At 37.7% G+C, this 18,865-nt stretch overlaps 1 long non-coding RNA gene across 1 annotated transcript in view; it reads right to left on the bottom strand.

Annotated features, from left to right (window-relative positions):
• Window positions 1-8,926: 8,926 nt before the first annotated feature.
• The window catches only part of LOC131410766 (uncharacterized), a 71,573-nt gene continuing 61,634 nt past the window's right edge, over window positions 8,927-18,865 (bottom strand). Inside the window, exons 2-3 of the long non-coding RNA XR_009221412.1 lie at window positions 13,444-13,580; window positions 8,927-10,468 (exon numbers count right to left, since the gene is read on the bottom strand). This is a non-coding gene — a long non-coding RNA (uncharacterized LOC131410766). The remainder of the gene's footprint in view (window positions 10,469-13,443; window positions 13,581-18,865) is intronic.

Here is an 18,865-nt window from a genome sequence, read left to right as displayed (position 1 = left end):
TATGGGGCCCTCTAAGAGAGAGGCCTGGAAGGGGCCCTCCAATATGTTCTTATTGCTGTATATATTTTAACCACAATTATTTAAGACTGCTATCTCTTTCTAACTCAATTTCCTCTCCATCATACTCTCTCTCATTTCAGACAGCTTTGGAGTAGCTATGCGCATTTTGGGGACATATCTATGGGAAATTTGAGTTGGAGGTGCATTTAATTTGGATTTACTGGGACGTGTTTATATGTTTTGCAGTCACTTCTGTGTATAGTTAAAGTGTCATTAGCCCTCCTAAGGTACAAGGGGCTACCCATTGTATCAACTACCATCCAATGTACCAACTAAATCTGCATTATGGCCCAAAGGTGCGGAGACAAAGGTTACACAATGGTACAAATGTGTCCTATGGTGCCCAGCACAAGGAATAAGTAAATAATGGAGAATAAACAAGCTAGTCTATGGAAAATTCTTCCAATCATCAGACTTATAAATAGTAAGCAGAGGATTTGGTTCTCATCAATGTCCGGTCAAAATGGAAATTCTCTCCTGTCAGAAACATACCTGATAATGCAGTGTGTACAATTACAAAGGCACCATACATATTTTTATGAGAATTGCACAAAACAGAATAAGTCCAAATTCCTGTGTGTAGGGACATAAACACACACACACAGCAAGGGTGTATGTGTGAAGTCACATGATTTAGGTATCCTAACGGATCAGATTGCCTTCAAGGCAAAATGGCCTAAAACAACAAGTGGCTCTGATGCCAAAACTCTTATATATATTGGAGAATAAGACAAAATATTTAGTATGGGTATTTACTTAGAAACTGATCGAAAATTTAGACATTTAAAGGAATATGAAACAAAAGTGAAAACAATGACTACTAAAATTGGTAGAAATTATTCTGAGATAAAGAAGCAACTTGAAACAAGCAATTTTCAGGTTATACTAAGGCAGTAATTCATTAAGAGGGAGAGAAAAATTTTAAATAGAAATAATGGTTTTTGGATAATTTGCTAATCCAATTAATGAAGAAGTGAGAATCGTGAATGCATTGGAAAAAAATTTAATTTCTGGCTATTTTACATGAAATATAGACATTGTAAAGATAACATGAAACTCATAATATGCCACCATGATGAAGACACTGATGACAAGCTGGTTAATGAATGTCATCAATTTAAAGATTTTTTAAGACTAGTCATTACACAGGACACCTTGAAATGCCCTGAAATCTCTCAGCTTATAATGAAAGAAATGTAATAGAAAGCTCCCCAAATTTGGCAGCAATCTCAATTTACATGACATTACCAATGAATTGTGAAGCTGAAAGAAATGTCTCTAAACTAACAATATTTTTTTAAAAATTCAATCAAGCTAGAGGATTTATTTTCCCAGTCTCTGTACAGAGATTATGTTATATGATTGTTATACAAAGAGGCAGAGTCTATAGCAAAAAAAAAAAAAAAAAAAATTAAGAGAAAAAGTACTAAATAGAAAAAGTGAATTAATAAAAATTGCCATTTTCCTGGATTTTGTGACAATTGTGGAATTTGTCAGCTTCTTCAAATGTGCTATTTGTTGTAACTTTTTTTCTCATTATAAATAGTCACTTTCATACTACATTTGGATTCATGGTTTGGTACCCTTGTCATTGAAGACAGGGCCATATTGTAAAAGCTTCAGACTCCACAAATCTTGTGTCTGTCCCTACTCAAGACGTCCTGAAAGGGACAGGCTTGGGGCTCACAAAGATGTGCAGGGCTGAACAGAGGACCAGCTGACCTGTCTGCACTGACCTCTGCTCAGTAACCCAAAATGGAAGCTGCAAGTCTGCAGGCCTTATTCCACAAATGTGGAGCTCTAGCCAACACTTTAATACCATGATTTTTTTTTTTAAAGTGAAATATGTCACAGATAATTACAGAGAATACTATTAATACATGCAACCCAGACTTATCAACTATGTTAACATTTCCCCCTATTCTCTTTGAATATATTTTTTAAAGAACTAAAATATCACATATATAGTTGAAGACTCCTTTGAAATCCTCCTCTTTCCCTCAGATCCCACATGCTAATTTTAGGCGTTCTTGTTGGATTTGCTTCTTAAATATATCCCAGATCTGGTCACTGCCCAAACCTCTACTGCTATCGCCACACCCCTGGCCACTGTCACCTCTCACAAAGACTAGAGCAATAAGTAATCTCCTAACTGGTCTTTTTGCTCCTACTCTTAGAGTTGGTTTTCCACACAGCACAATGATCTTTTAAAAATTTAAATCAGATTGCTTCATTACCTTATTTTAGAACCTTCCAATGGCTTTCTGTTGTAATGTAGAAAAAAATCCACCTTCTACAAGAATCTTCATGAAGTGAGACCTGAAGGTCTCAGGCCTCCTCAGGCCTCCTCAGAGAGCTCATCACTCACCACTTCTTCACCAGGCTCCAATCACTGAGGCCACCTCAAACAAGCCAATCGGGTTCCACCTCTGACCTTCACACCTTGTGCTTCCTCTTCCTCAAAATCCACCCTGAGACCCTTCGGGCATTGTTCAGGTTTCAGCCCAAATGGAGCCTCCCTAGTACAAACTCCCCTGACCACTGTCATAAAGCAGTATTTCCCTTCCCACCACTTTATGCTGTCTTATTTTCTTCATAGGCTTTTAGTAATCTGCAATTATCTCATTAATTTATTACTTGGTGTTTTTTGTCAATTTTCAACACTGGAATGTAAGCTCCATGAAGGTGAGAGATTTGTTTCTTTTCATATCGCTGTATTTCAAGCAGTGCCTGTTACATTGCCAGCAAGCAATATATTTGTGGAATAAATTCAAATTAGACTTCTCCACAACACCACTGGATGTTGGCCAATAATGGAGCAATGACTTCAAAAATCCAAGAAGAACATGATCTTCAACTTGGAATGCAATATCCAGCCAAGTTATTAATCAAATGTGAGGGCAGAAAAGGACATTTCCTGACAAGGTAAGACTCAGAAAATTTACTTCCCATGTCCATTTCTTGAGAAGCTGGGTAGGTCCCAATTAAAATAAGTACTAAACTAAGCAAGAGGGAGACATGGTCTCCAGAAAGCAGTGTATCAAACCCATCAGCACAGGAAAGAGATGTCTCAGGATGACAGCTGAACAACTGGCCTGGGGAGCAACTGGTCCAGGATGCGCCAGAAGACAGAAGGTGCCAGGAGGAGGCCACCAGGAAGAGAACCATCTGATAAGAGAGGTCACTTGAAAAAACAAAGAAAACAAAACAAAAACAAGATAAATAGTTGGGAGGTATTATGGCGCTTTTAGAAAAAAAATTAAGAAATAATTGCATAGTCATAAAATGTAAACCAAAAATAGCTCTATAATTCTACTTAGAAAATGGGTTAAGAGAGCTAAATCCTGTATATAATAAAAAGAAGTTAATGTCTAAAATCAACAAATTGAGGAACAGCAGTATACAATTATTTTGAAATAAGAAGATAACTCTCTGATGAAATAACTGAGAGAACAAAAAGTGGCTGCCTCTGGTAAGTTGAACTGGGAACTTAGGAAGTGTGGGGACTGGAGGAGGGGATTGTTGTTTTTCTTGTCAGTCTTTTAGTATTATCTGATATATGACTTTTGTGAAAATAAAAATATCTAAAATTTTTTAAACTCTAATTTCTTCTGATAAGAATAATGGTGAGTATGGCAAAAACAAATAAACAATTCAGGCTTATACTGGCTCCATTGTCTACGAATTTGAAAAAGATATATGACTATCCTGGAGATCTTTTTATCACATTTGTGAATTACATCCATTCATTCCTTTGGGGCACAATGGTTTAGATAACCTTAAAGATTTAAAAGCCAAATTGTGCAATGTAGTTTTGAATGCTGCATGGTTTAGAAATTATATAGCTGTGCCAGGAGTGTGTGTGTGTGTGTGTGTGTGTGTGTGTATGCGTGTGATGTTTTCAAAAAATGTTGGTAGATATGGTCCAGAGAAACTTGAATTCTTCCAATAGAATTCCCAACTGGCCTGCAGTGGTAATGCTTATGGGAAGATAAAAATTGTGTGTGTGGTAATGTCTAAGACTTTGGAAAAAACCTTTTAAATATTAGCCAGACTCTTTGAAGTGAATTCAAAATACTGAAAAAATAATTTATAAAGAATGTCCTTTTGGAAGTGGGGGGTTGAACAAGGGCAGAAATGGCTTTCATTTTCATGACTGTTTTTGGAGGTAAATAAGCATACTTTAAAATAAAACATGAAAAGATTATGGCTGGATTTTTTGTGCTTCTAATGTTAATGGGGAACACAATAAAAATTTTTTAAAAGCCGCAACTTTCAACTTGAGTTTTGTCCAAACCAAACAGAATTTGAAATGTAAAAGCTTTGACATTTTAAAAATGAAAAATCTTTGTACTTTTGCATAATCCTAAATAGTCCCCCATTCCTAACTTGACAGTTGTTAGTAACACAATACTAGGTTGCATCATTTTCACTGTTATTGGGCAATGCAGCCTGAGCACATTCAACTATTTGTCGACTAGTTCTTTACCCACAGGAGTAGATTGAGCTGTCTTTCTTCTCTATGGGGGAGGGAACTTGTACCTGGGATAAAAAAGCTAGCAGCCTTCTGCCAAGACTCACTTCCTTCCTGAGTCATTTTGCATGCAAACATCCTTGGCTTCATCTGATGGGGAGAGTATGAGAAATCTATTTGGAAGATGAAAAATCACAACCACCATTTTGTAGCAAGCTGGGAAGGATGAGCATTACCTTAGTTTTCTGATTTTTGAATGAGAGAAAGAGAATGAGAAAAGACAATTCTACATAGGCAGGGAGGTGATCTCAAGGGATCTGTCAGCAGTGTTACCTACTTGATAAGGCACTTCTGGAAGAGGAAGCCATGCCTGGTGCCACAGCCAGTAAAAACAAAAGAAAGCAAAACAAGCAAACAACAGGTTTTGTATCTTACCAGAATTTGGGATCAAGGCTGGTGCTAGGCAATCTCATGAAGTAGAAAATTCGTTGTATATGGCTCTTCACTTTAACTCACTTTCCTCTTACTTTCACTTCCTCGGCTACCATTACTTCTACTTCCTCGAGTATACAGTATAGAATTTTCAAACGCTACTCTCCCAATCACAGTGAGACTGCCCACTCATCAGAACAACCCTTGGATCCAAGTTTTGTGGGAGTTTTTGAGCTGAAGCTGTCGAGAGAGCCCTCTTTCTTCTTTGGTTGTGAAGCTTTAAGAAGGTAAGCAAAAAGTGAGTAGGGTCATACTTCTGGCCTCTTGGGGACAGCCAGTTTGAGAGAATAAAGCCAAACAAGAACATTCCAGAAATTCAGAGGAAGGTCAGAAAGAGAGACTGTGAGAGTGAGAGCAATTGAGAGAGTTAGAGGAGAATGAGACAGTCAACAACTGCAAACTAGTGCAGGATGTGCTCTTGAGGCCATTTCCAAGTCTGTTCTGTCTTTGGTCTCATCAATATAATCCGTTTTTTAAGATAGTTTAAGTTAAGTTTCAAATTGGGATTGAAAGATGCAGCCAAGAATCCTGCCTTGAGAGATAGTAATGATCTCAAAGGGAATGAAAAGTCAATGGAGTTTTAGATATTGTAACTCTTGGGCAGAGGACATTTTGAGCAGGGATGCTTCAGCTTTCCCTATGACATGCTGACACTGCTACTGAAGGGAAAGGTAGTGGTGGCTGAGCACCACTCATAATAAATTTATTGAGGTATAATTGATATAAAATAAACTCCATATATTTAAATGTACAATTTGATGAGTTTTGATATAGTAATACACCCGTGAAACCATCACCAAAATCAAAGTAATGAACTTATCCATCACTCTCAGAAGTTTCCATGTGATTCTTTGTAATCTCTCCAGTCACGTCCTAACAACCCACACCCATCCAAGGAAAACAGTGATCTGCTTTTATGTAAATGGAGTTATCCTGTGTGTACTCTTTTGTTATTAATTTATTGTGAGTCTGGATTCTTTCACTCATCATAATTATTTTGTGATTTATCTATATCGTTGTGTGAATCCATAGGTCTTTTTTTTTCATTGCTGAGACTATTCCATTGTATAGATATACCACAATTTGTTTATCCTTTTACCTGTTGAAGGCTATTTGCATTGTTTCCACTTGTGGGTATTAAAAATAAAACTGCTTTGAACATTCATGTACAAGTTTTTATGTGGATGTATGTTTTCATTTCTCTTGGGTGTATACAAAGGAATGGGATAGCTAAGTTGTATAATAGATGTTATGTTTAACTTTTAAAGAAATTACTGAAATGTTGTCCGAAATGATTGAACCATTAATTCCCACTAGCAGTGTATAAAAGTGCTAGTTGCTGATCATTCTCACCAGCATTTGGCATTGTCTGTCTTTTAATTAAGACATTCAAATAGGTATGTGTGATTTTAATTTGCATTTCCCTAACAACTAAGGATGTTGAGCATTTTTCATATACTTAAATGCCATCCTTGCATCTTTTTTGATGAATTGTCTGTTCAAACCTTTTACCCATTAAAAAAATTCTAAAAAAATTTTAAAATAGCATTACTTAGGTATAATTTACATGTCATAAAATTCACCTGTTGTAAGTATACAGATAAATGATCTCTAATAACCTTATACGGTTGTGCAACCATCACCACAATCCACTTTTAGAACATTTCCATCACATTAAAAAGCTCCCTTCCACACATTTGCAGTCAATCCTCATTCTCACTCCCACTCCCAGGCAGCTATAGATCTGCTCTTTATCCCTATAGATTTGCCTTTTCTAGAAATTTCATATAAGTAAAACAATAAAATATGCAGTCTTTTGTATCTGGTTTCTTTCACTTATTATCATGTTTTTGAGGTTCATCCATGTTGCTGCATGTACCAGTAGTTTGTTCCTTTTTATTGGTGAGTAGTATTCCATTATATGGATAGACCACATTTTGTTTATCTATTCACCAGATGATGGACATATAGATTGTTTCCAGTTTTTGACTACTATGAATAATGCTACTGTGAACACTCATGTACAAGTCTTCGTGTAAACATATATTTTCATTTCTCTTGGGTAGGTACCTAGAAATAGAATTATTGGGCTGCATGATAAGTAAATATTTAACTTTTTAAGAAAATACCAAAATGTTTTTTCAAAGTGGCTCTTCCATCTTATACTCCCATCAACAAAATATGAGGGTTCCAGTTTCTCAGTTTCTTTCTATGGGATTCAAGTTAAAGAACTCCCCATGCAAGTGCAAGTGATTTTCCACTCTGGAGGGCTGAACCAGGGATGGGTCCCTGGCCAATGGGTGCTTTAACATGAAAGCTCTGCCCATGAAAACTAGGGAGACCAATTGGGGGCTCCCCTCTCTGATCAAATTTGACATAAAGAAAGGGTGAAGTGATTGCTACAAATATGCAGAGAAGGAAGCAGAGATACAGAGAGGCTGAGTCCAGTGCCAGCCAAGCACTAAAGTAGGGCTTAATGAACTGCTTCAAGTAGGCAGCCATGAGAAAACCTGGTTTGCACTGGACCTTGATGGGTCTCCTTTCTGACCCAGCTTCTCCTCCCCTCTGTCTGGAACCTTCCACTGTACCCTCTAAAGTAGACCTTCATGATCAAAAAATTCTCTCATATCCTCACAGTCTCCTTGACCTATTTCTGTCTTCTCTAAAACCTGACTGTCCCTTTGAGATTCCTCTCAGATTGAGGTGGCTTGTCCTCTCACAAACCACATCCATCAGGGTTAGGAGGCAAAGTCAGTGCTCTCTTCTCTCCTTCATTGCCTTTACTAGTTCAATGACTTTCTACCCCAGACTAGATCTTCACTCCTTGGTTAAACAAACAAACAAGCAATGCCTGTTCCCAGGAGACTCAGATCATTTGACCATAACACTCTTTCCCACACCCTTCATTCTGTCATTCTCCTATATCCTTACTCACTGAACACTCACAGTTCAGTTTTCCTCTCCCCAAAGACTCCTTTCATATAGGCAACCCACTCAACCTCCTTGTTTCTGAATCCTTTGAACTCCTCGTCTACAATGCCTGTCTCCTCCATTCCGTTCCAGCCACTTCTTCCTAAGTCACACTTTGAAACTTGTCATCACTGCTGCTCCACCTCTGAAATTACTGAACATTCTCCTTTCTGACAACAACTTCCTAAACTTCCAACTAGCTTGGTAAAGGACCCCCTCTGCAAGTATTCTCTCACCTCATCAGGACTTCCCAAGTGTTGATAACTATACTCTCTCTTAATCTATCAAACTCCTCTTGTCTTTACTTCCCTCTCTCTACAGCTCAGATTCCATGTTCTATTTAAAAACACATTTATATGTACTATAATTTCTTACACCTTGTCCCTCCATCCCACTCACCTTTAAAAAAAAAAAAAAAGCAATTTGAGGAACTCTACCATACATTCTCTTCATGTGTATGCCCAGGCAATTGAGGGTACAGATGTCACTATATATTCACGGTCTCTGACTTAAACTGGGCTCCCACGCAGCCTGATGACACATTACTACTCTCTTCAACAACCACCTCAAAGCTTTTCTACTCCTTTCAAACCTTTGACCACTCCCCAACAACACGTGCCTCCCTACTCTCAGCATATGACATTGTCTCCTGTGTCAAAGGAACAGTAGAAGACTTTAGACAATGAGTTGCTGAATTTACCATCTACCAGATCTGTTGTCCCATCTGTGAGGTTTTTGCATCCCCTTTCTTCCCTCTTATTACAATGCAGGAGGCATCCATCCCTCTGTACTTCCTTGTGTTCTCTGGACCTTACACGTGGCCACTTTCTCAGGAACTCTTAGTTTATTCTGTCTCACATGTATCTCCAATCTTTAAATTTTCCTCTTTACTGGATTCCTTCCAGTAGCATTTAAAAATACTGTAGGCTCTTCAATCTTAAAGGAAACCTTCCCTCTTTCATCCTCTTAAAAAAAAATTCTCATAGAAACCTCCCTGGACTCCATATCCTCCTCCAACTGCCGCCCTCTCTCTTCCTTTATCTTCAGAGGCAATGTTTTTAAAAAATTGTCTTTAATTATCTATTCTGATTTCTGTTCTCTACCCTGTCACTAAAACTGTGTTTTCGAAGGTCACTAGGGAAAACTGCATGGCTAAATGTAATGGATCCTTGAGGTCTTTTCTTACTTGACCATTTAACCCATCTGATATGTTGTCCATTCCCTCATTCTTGAAACAAATTAGGCTGACAAAGAGACGGAGTGCATAGCAAAGAAATGCATTACAACTGGGGAACTGAAGACCTGGGTTCTAGACATCTTTTCTCTGACCCTGGCATTTTGCTATCAGGTCACTTACATCTCTAAGCTTCAGGTGCCACATTTTTAAACTGAGGAGAAGACTTCAAGTATGAGAAAGTAAGAGCAGACCAGATGGCTTCTTGAGGTCCTTTTTAGCCCCTGGAATCCATGGTTGCTGATTTTGAGTCACACACGAGTTAGCAATCACATTTGTATGCATGGCTCGGCATTTCCATCTTCGAAGTGAGACATTTTCTCTTGCTGCGTGAATTACTTCTAGGTTATAAATTCACCTTTGGAAGCAATATTAACTCTTTCAGGTCTCCAGTCTGCTCTTTACTAATGACTGGATTTTCCAGAGAGGAATAGCTAGTCTATCGAAATATTGAGTTGGCTCCTTCAGCACGCTAAGAATCCTAAGCTATTTAAATTCATCAAAATAAAAGTTTTCTCACTGGTCAAAGTACTAAGAGGATATCATTTTCCTGCCCCACAGGCTAGAGCTATCGAGAAGACATTTACAATGTCTATACTGGCCTCAGGACTGTGACTGCTATTTCTTTAGTCTCGGGACAGAGAAACAGTCTTTTAAAAAGCCTTGACAGGAGAAAAACAGCACAAATAACAAAAAAGAAGAAACTTGTTTTTTGTATTTCTAGACCACCCAGTGTGATGTGGTAGAAAGAGAATGGACCTAGAGCTACAACTGCATTTAGACTTGGTCCAATCACCAGTTTGCTCTGTGAAACTGGGCCAGTCATCCTAAGTTGCTCATCTGTGAAATAGGGAAGTAAGATACTTATTAGGCCTCCCAGCGTGACTGTGAGAATAAAATGAGCCAAAGAATACAAAGTACTCTAAAAAGTAGATATTCACTAACCAAGAAATAACAATGTCCTAGAAGAAAAGTCTGTTGGAGCAAGGAATCTCCAAATCCGTTTGTAGCAGATATGGCATTAGATTAATATTTCAGTATACCTAGGTATCAGAATATTGGTTTGTTGGGAGGAGTTTTAGGAAGGAAGAAGCAGATGAGAATTGTTGGTTCCAATCTTTTCTCTGAATGTTGATCTTTTAGCTTGTAGAAGTTGAGCTATACACTTGAAGGAGATGGCTTATGACTTTTTAACCATAGAGATTCCATTTTGCAGAAGTTTTCCAAAAGGATTATTGCTTAAAAAAGAAAATTCAGAAGGAAATACAAGTCTTAATCGAACAAAAAAGAGATAATTTAGATTTGTTAATTCCTTTAAAATTTTAATGATTTGGAAGAATATGGGCCTGTATCTCACTGGTATGTGTCAGAGAAAAGATCTTTTTTCCTTTCTTTAAGTTTCTGTCCCTAAAAGACACTATATATAAGAGAGGTAGAAGATCCCTCAGTCTATCTGACTTAAACTCATCTGAAAGATATTAATGTGAAAGTCCACTCACATACATTAGAGTGTATGAATTTAGCTACTTCATTTTCACGTTATTGTCCCTTCTCACATAGTCCTACACATGGTATAGTTGTAATCTTATTTTTTTCCTTATAAATCTATCAAGGAACACTTAATAGTTAGACACATTATTTTAGACATAGAAATTTACCTTTCTCCCACTATTCATGATTTGAATTAGGGCCACCTAAAGAAATATTTTTTTACATATCTTTCTCCCCTCCCCCATTTTATTCCATCAACTTGCTGCTCCACAGATGGTTAAAGGTCTGCTGTTCACAAGTGGTCCTGTGAAAAATTATTAAATGATTTCATGAGTCATCCCCATCCCATCCAATAGAGGAAATAAAATTTTAGTCTCATAGATTAGTATGCTTTTTTGGCATTCTAGAGTAAGAGGAAGAAGATAAAGCTCTCTATAAATACATGGGATATTCTATTCTACTTACTTATGTCTGCAAGATTCTTTCTTGCAAATAACAGAATCCATGAGAGCTGGTTTAAGCAGAAAGGGATCTATTAAGGATTATCAGATCACTCACAGAAATCTCTGAGACAGCCAAAGAGGGATCTATTTTAGCAAAAACACCACAGAAGTCAATGTATGACATTTGGCACTATCCACACTAGAGGATAGCATGAGGGAACCCAGGTCCCATTCAAATCAATACTTTTTTTTGTCTCATGTTCTTCTTAAATTTTGGTGGAGGAGGAACACAAAATGGCTTTAAGTTTTTGAGTAGACATGGGAAATACAGTGGTTGAAATTGATAGATATGGAAACATTTGAAACTATCCTGGATGTTTTTCTCCCTGCTTTGTTTACAGCAATGTTTTTCAATATGAGACACTTTCCTCTGCCAACACCCAAGATGATTTAGGTGGTACAGGATCGTGGCATTATACAACACTGAACCCATATTGAGAAATGCATTCCTTTTAACTTCTTTAAATTCTGATTATATTAGGATAAAGTCAGATTTATATCAGTGTTTTTAACAGTTTTCTAACCCTTGCTGATATCCCCTTTTTTTTTTTTTTTTTGGTGAGGAAGATCAGCCCTGAGCTAACATCCCTTGCCAGTCTTCCTCTTTTTGCTGAGGGAGATTAGCCCTGAGCTAACATCTGTGCTGATCTTCCTCTATTCTGTATATGGGACGCCCCCACAGCATGGCTTGACGAGTGGTGCCTACATCTGCACCCAGGATCTGAACCTGTGAACCTCAGGCCACTGAAGCAGAGCACGCGAACTTAACCATTATGCCACGGGCAGGCCCCCAGATATCCCTTTTTAACAACAAAAAAAGCAGACCTTACTGAGGCTTAGAACCTTCAGCAGGCAGGCAATGGCATTTAGTTAAATTTTAATAATATTGTTTTTGTCTTATTCTATTTATTTTTACAATTTTTTTTTTTTAGAAAGATTGGCGCTGTGCTAACATCTGTTGCCAATCTTCCTCTTTTTCTTTTCTTTTCTCCCCAAAGCCCCAGTGCATAGTTGTATATCATAGTTGCAGAGTTGTAGCTCTTCTGTGTGAGACACCACCTCAGCATGGCTTGATGAGTGGTGACTAGGTGGGTGCCCAGGATCGGAACCAGCACACCCTGGGCCGCTGAAGCAGAATGCACAAACTTAACCATTAAGCCACTGGGCCGGCTCCTACAATTTATTTTTATTCATGGCACTAATGCTGGGTTTTTTGTTTCCAGGTCATAACGTTTCCTTTCAAAATAAAAAAAAATTGGTGGCAGGCCCGGTGGTGGTGCAGCGGTTAAGTTTGCATGTTCTGCTTCAGGCCCAGGGTTTGCCAGTTCAGATCCTGGGCGCCCATCTACTCACTGCTCATCAAACCGTGCTGAAGTGGCATCCCATATAGAAGAACCAGAAGGACCTACAACTAGGATATGCAACTACGTACTGGGGCTTTGGGGAGAAAAAAGAGAAAAAAAAAAAGAGGAAGATTGGCAACAGATGTTAGATCAGGGCCACTCTTCCTCAAAAAAAAAAAAAGAAGAGAAAACAAATTAGAAAAATTTCAAGTACAAAAGTGAGTGAATTTAAGGAAAATATTAGATACGTAATACATATGTAGCAAGTAGATCTAGCAAAAGTCATGAAAGGTGGAGGGGAAAAGACTGAAATCTCAGAAACACTGCCTTATAGAATGTTTCTGACACTTTATACATGCCATATTAATTTTCCTTCAATATGTCCTCAAATTTTAATAATCCCATAGGATAGCATGATGGTTTGGCATCAGATAGACCTTGTTTCAAATCCCAGTCCTTCTACTGTCTAACTTTGTACGTTGGGGAAATTTATTAAACTTCCACCTGAGTTTTCTCATATGTAAAATGGAGATAGCATTAGCTTACAGAATGGAGTGGATTGTGGAGATGATAAATGTCGACTGTCTGTGTCCAGCACAAGGCAGAAGCTCAAAAAGTGACAGCTAATATTATCAGAGAGGGTAGATATTAGGCTTCTCATTTTACAGATGAGAAAATTCAGACTCAGAGAAGTTATGTGACTAGGATAACGTTAAGTATAACCTACTTTGGGTGCAATCATTTCTTCAGCATTGATTTAAATTTCTAAAGCCACCTTTCATCACTTTCTTGATGAAAGAGTAGCTAGGAAGATATATGCAAGGACTTTGACTCCATTGCTGAATCAGTGCAGTATTTTAATAAATTGCTACTTACCTTAAGTAGACAAACATCACCACTGATGATGCTATGTGTGTAAACTTGACTCTTGAGAGATCCTTTTCAATTTGCTCTCTTCCATGACTACAAAGTATGGTTATCACTCAACTAAGTGCTGTTGGTGACAGGAGGGGCTGAATGAGAGGGCACAACAATGAAAGTTAATCTTCACTATTGGAAAGCAAAACTGAAAATAGGAGTAATTTCATTTTTTCTTCTTCTTTAGTAGTGGAGCTAGAGAAACATTGGTTTATGAGCAGTCGTGCATACAGGTATGAAGAGACTAGACATCAGGACCAGGGACCATAGCGAGAATAACCTTACCCAGAATTATTATTATCTCGTGAGTCTACCATGTCATACAGCCTCTCTGACCAGGCCAGGTTTCTGCATGAAACTGAGCTCATTTTCTCTTAACAAAGGCAGGCTGGCAATCTCTAAGTGTGAAATTATGTCATATATTTCTGGCATTTCTAGATTAAGAAATAATCTGTTTTAATTAAAAAAAGAAAGCTCAAAACAGATTTAAGATCAGACTAAGAATCAGTGGGAAAAAAATAAAATTAGGAGCTTGAAAATCCTGACAGTGCATATGCAATCTTAGGCACTGCCATCCCCTCCTTCCTGACCCACTCGTCAATGTGGTTTGGACTACGCTTACTCAATAATTACATTCACTTGCTTCCCTAAGTGACTGTGGTACCTTATTGCAGTATTTATCAGCATGTATTTAAAGTGCACTTTTCAGTTGATGAGGTTTTTTTAACCCTTAAAATGAAGTTGTGATTGTGTTTGTATCACATTTTTCTTGAGCAATTCAATAGCAGTTCACAGCATTCTTGTCACAGAGGTTTATGCAGTTGCATAAAAGTATCGACCATGACAGTTCCACACGAAAGTTCATGAGGATGAAAGTTTGAAAGTCAAAAAATGTCATCAGTATGAGTAGCTGCAATTACCTCTGAAGGTAAAAGATTAAATCTATTTTTACATGAATTTTTGACCAACATAGCTGTACTTTCTGGATTGCCTTTTATATAATTTCTTATCTGATTTCTTGACAAATTAGACATGTAAACAGGAAATGATCCTAATGAAAAACTGTGGTGATGGATTTGTTCAAAACTGCCTGAGATAGCTTAAAAAGTAAGATGTCTCTATGAAAAACACATGATTCTGGTAGAGGGCTAGAATTCCCATGAAATGGTTAATCTACTAAAGAAGCCAAGACGTTTAGCAAATGTAAGGGTTTCAATGCTAAGAGTGAGGCAAAGTGGAGAGTTGCCAAGGAGAGATGAAACAGGTTCATAGAGATGTTTGTTGCAAGCATCTTGATTTGTGGCAAACTCATTTGCCTCAGGAAGTCACTACAGTGGGGGAGGCGAGGGAGTAGATGTTGTCGTTGTGTCTAGCACTGATCCAGACAAAACAGCAATCAAAACCCAGGAGCTGACATTCAATCATTAAAGATCCCAGCCGTTTGTACAGCGCACCACCTCCCTGACACACAAACCATCTCAAAGAAAGCAGAATCTCAATTTCCCAAGCAAGGAAATAGAAAACTGCAGTGTCTGAATGGTTTTATCTAAGCTCAGATTGGAGCAGTAATAGCATTAAAATAGAATGAGTTTAATAATAAATCTTGGCAATATAATTGCGATCTACAGCGTAGTAAATTTTTCAAGTTCATTTTCTCTGCCTCCTTTTAAACAGTATACAAGTGTACTATGTATGCATATACAGTGATGCCATTATATTGTGGCAGTAATGGAAGAAATGGCTATGGCGTGATTAATTGTAGAACAGAATTACTTGACAGCAGAGCTGTCAAGTATCAAAACACTTGCCAGATTTTTAAATTGAACAAGTTGAGGAATGTATATTGTTGCTATAACAGAAATCAACCCACAATTTGAAGAAAAATTAACTCTTTATAGTGCCTTCCTCCTTATCTACACAACGTCAAAAACAAAAAAAAATTACAAAAAAACGCTCCATGGGGCCAGCCCCGTGCTGCAAGCGGTTAAGTGCGTGCTCTCTGCTGCGGTGGCCCGGGGTTCAACGGTTCGGATCCCCGGTGTGCACTGACGCACAGCTTATCAAGCCGTGCTGTGGTGGCGTCCCATATAAAGTGGAGGAAGATGGGCACGGGCGTTAGCCCAGGGCCAGTCTTCCTCAGCAAAAATGGAGGAGGATTGGCAGATGTTAGCATAGGACTGATCTTCCTCACACAAAAAAAACAAACAGAAAACCTTTCCACAAACAGGCTTACATGTAGACAGGCATTCAAGATTGATGAGTGATAAATAAATAAAGGAGTAGCATTTGTAAGGCTCTTTGAAGTTTGGTAAGAGCTTTCATGTACATTATTTTGCTTAATCCTTGTAACAACACTACGAGATTGATTGGCCAGGCATTTCAATTCAATTTTCAGTGAGCCTACTCTGGGCCAGGTTTTCTGCTAGACACTTAAGATACAAAGATAAATTAGACAAAGTCCCTGTAGCCAAGAAATTTTACAAAGAAGGAAACTGAGTCTCAGAGAAATAGAGATTGTCTAGTAAATTTTTACTCTAGAGCCCCAAAATCTATACCTTTGGGCTCAAAATCTGATGCTTTTATCCTTTTACCATGTACCTCTAAACAGAATGAGGTCAAATTAGTCAAGAGAGAAACACATTTTTGTTGAAAGCTGGTTTCCAAGGCACTCTAAATTTCATAAAGTGAAACCAGCTTAGCTGATAACTCAATTCAAAGGTTACCTGCCTATTAAAGCAAGGGTTTTAGACCACAAATTTTATTTCCTTTAAAAAGCAATGCTGCCTAAACTTGCATTAAAACAGAGTGAACTGTTCAGCTTCGACGTTTAAAGAGCTTGCAAGGAATCACTCCTAGCCTTACAACAAGAAAAAGCTGGATAAACTGAAAATCAATGACTTTTCTTGAACCCATCAGAGAACTAAGGTTGCAAGGCAAAAAGCCACCCCAAAATTTGTAGAGACAGGTGTATCCAGAAAGACACAGCCCTAATCTGCTTACCTGGAGCAGAAGCCGTGTTGGAGCCACACACTGATAGGAACACTTAATGGTAGCTTTCTGGAATTGCTGACAGCTGAATGTGGACCAGCTAGACTTAAAAACTCCTGGAGGCCCAGTTTTAGGGGGTGAGGGGAGCCACACTTTCATGGGTTTTACCTCCAGGAACCCACTAGGTTCTGCCCATGATGACTGGAGAAAGATCCTTTTGTGTTTTGGGGAGGGGGAGGGTAAATGTAACCATTTTGAAATATACCCAGGGGAAAAGTAACTATAAAAGTTATTCTGATAGTAAGTATACTTGATATGATATTATGAGAGTGGTACTTTCCCTCTGTGCTCTTCCTCTCCAAAATCCATAATCTCAGTCAAATCATGAGAAAAACATTACACAGACCCCATTTGAGAGTTATCTACAAAATACCCGACAAGTACTCCTCAAAACTGTCCGAGTCATCAAAATACAAGAGAAGTCTGAAAAACTGTCCGAGTCAAGAAAAGCCTATGGAGACATGATGACAAAATGTAATGTGGTATCCTGGATGAGATCCTGGAACAGAAAAATATATTATGCAAAAACTAAGAAAATCTGAATAAAGTATGAACTTTAATAATAATAATAATAACAATGTGTCAATATTGGTTCATTTATTGTAATAAATGTACCTTATTTATGATAGGAGAAATCAGATGTGAAGTATATGGGAACGCTCAGTACCTCTTGGTGACTTTTCGGATCATCTAAAACTATTTTAAAAACAATGAGGGAAAAAATTAAACAGAATGAACTGGGTTTTGAAACAACGTCTTAAGCTCCTTGGGAAATACCTATGTTGGAAAGTAGAATTGGTTATGACCATAGTACAGTTCTCTGTCTTGGGAGGCCTCCTCTTTGACTTCTATTTTGGGTGAGACATCTGAGGAGTTGTGAGGGAAAGAGTGGTCCTTCATTTAGTTATCCAGATGGATGAATCACCCCATGATCTTAGAGTGACAGATTTCAAAGTAGAAAACTGTTATTGGAAATACAGTCTGTCATAAAGGAAGCCAACTTCTCTCGACTTATGGAATGTGAACACTAGAAGGGACCAAAGATGTACTCAAGTCCAATTCTCTTGCTTTACAGATGAGGAAATTGAGGTCCAGGATGGCACGCACCCCTTGGTTCTGGATCCATGTTGGATCCAGAATTAGAACTCAGTTTCCTTTCGTTGCCAACATTTTAATTTAAAAAATTTCAACATACAGTTAAAATAATGATACAACGAACACTGTATACCCATCACTGGATTCAGTGATTAAAGCTTTGTCATATTTGCTTCATTTATTTGCACACCATTTAAAAGTAAAGTAATTTTTATACCTTGTGACACTTCTTCTCTAAATATTTCAGCATATATTTCCTAAGAATAAGGATATTTTCTACATATCCACGATAGCATTATAACAATAATTAAAAATAATTCCTTAATATACCTAATATCTATTCCATTTTCTAAATTTTCCATGTGTCTCCAAAATGTTTTTTATAGATTTTTTTTTTCCAAATCAAGATTGAATCAAGACAGCTCATTGCATTTGGTTTTATCTTTATAATCTCTTTTCATCTGTAACTTTCCCCAAACATTTCTTTTCATGATATTGACTTTTTGTAACATGCCTCATGTTCTGGAATTGCCTGATTATTTTCTCTTTATGTCATTTAATTTGTTTGTCTCTCCACTGCATTTTCTGTACAGGAATTTGGTTCAAAGTCTTGAATAGATTCAGATAAAACCTTTTTGGTAAAAATAGTTCACATTTGATACTGTGTCCTTCATATTGTATCATCAGGAGGCTCTTAATGTCAGGCTGCCTCCCATGCAAGTTTTGATGACTGGGTTGAGGTGGTGACCTCCAGCCCTCTCTAGTGTAAAGATGCAATGTATTCCTATGTCACTAGCAAGTAAACTGTGGTTATATAATGCTTTGAAACTAAGCACATATCCTGTTTCTCAACAACCTGACACCTAATGGTTTTAACATCCATTGATGTTCCTAGCCTGAATCAATTATTCTGTTGCAGTTTACAAAAAGGTGATTTTTCTAGTTCTCTCATTCCTTCTACATATGTTTGCTGAGATTCTTCTGTAAAGAAGAGCTTTTCCTTATCAACTGGGCATGAATGACTGTTACTCCTAAAAAAAAAGGCACGGCAAATGTTTAATTCATTTTCATTAGTTACTAATTTTCAGTGTAATGCATTAACCTAAGGCTTGATCCAAAAATGACAAAGCAGGTTATTAAAATTTTTCTTTCTTTTATTTTTTCTTTTTTTCTTCCTTTCTCCCTCCCTCCCTCCCTTCCTTCCTTTCTCTCTCTTTCTCTTTCTTTCTTTCTTTTT

Source organism: Diceros bicornis, chromosome 10, assembly GCF_020826845.1.
Source record: "Diceros bicornis minor isolate mBicDic1 chromosome 10, mDicBic1.mat.cur, whole genome shotgun sequence".
Lineage (NCBI taxonomy): Eukaryota > Metazoa > Chordata > Mammalia > Perissodactyla > Rhinocerotidae > Diceros > Diceros bicornis.
The sequence above is the reverse complement of the archived record's forward strand: the minus strand, read 5'-3'. Positions and strand labels throughout refer to the sequence as shown.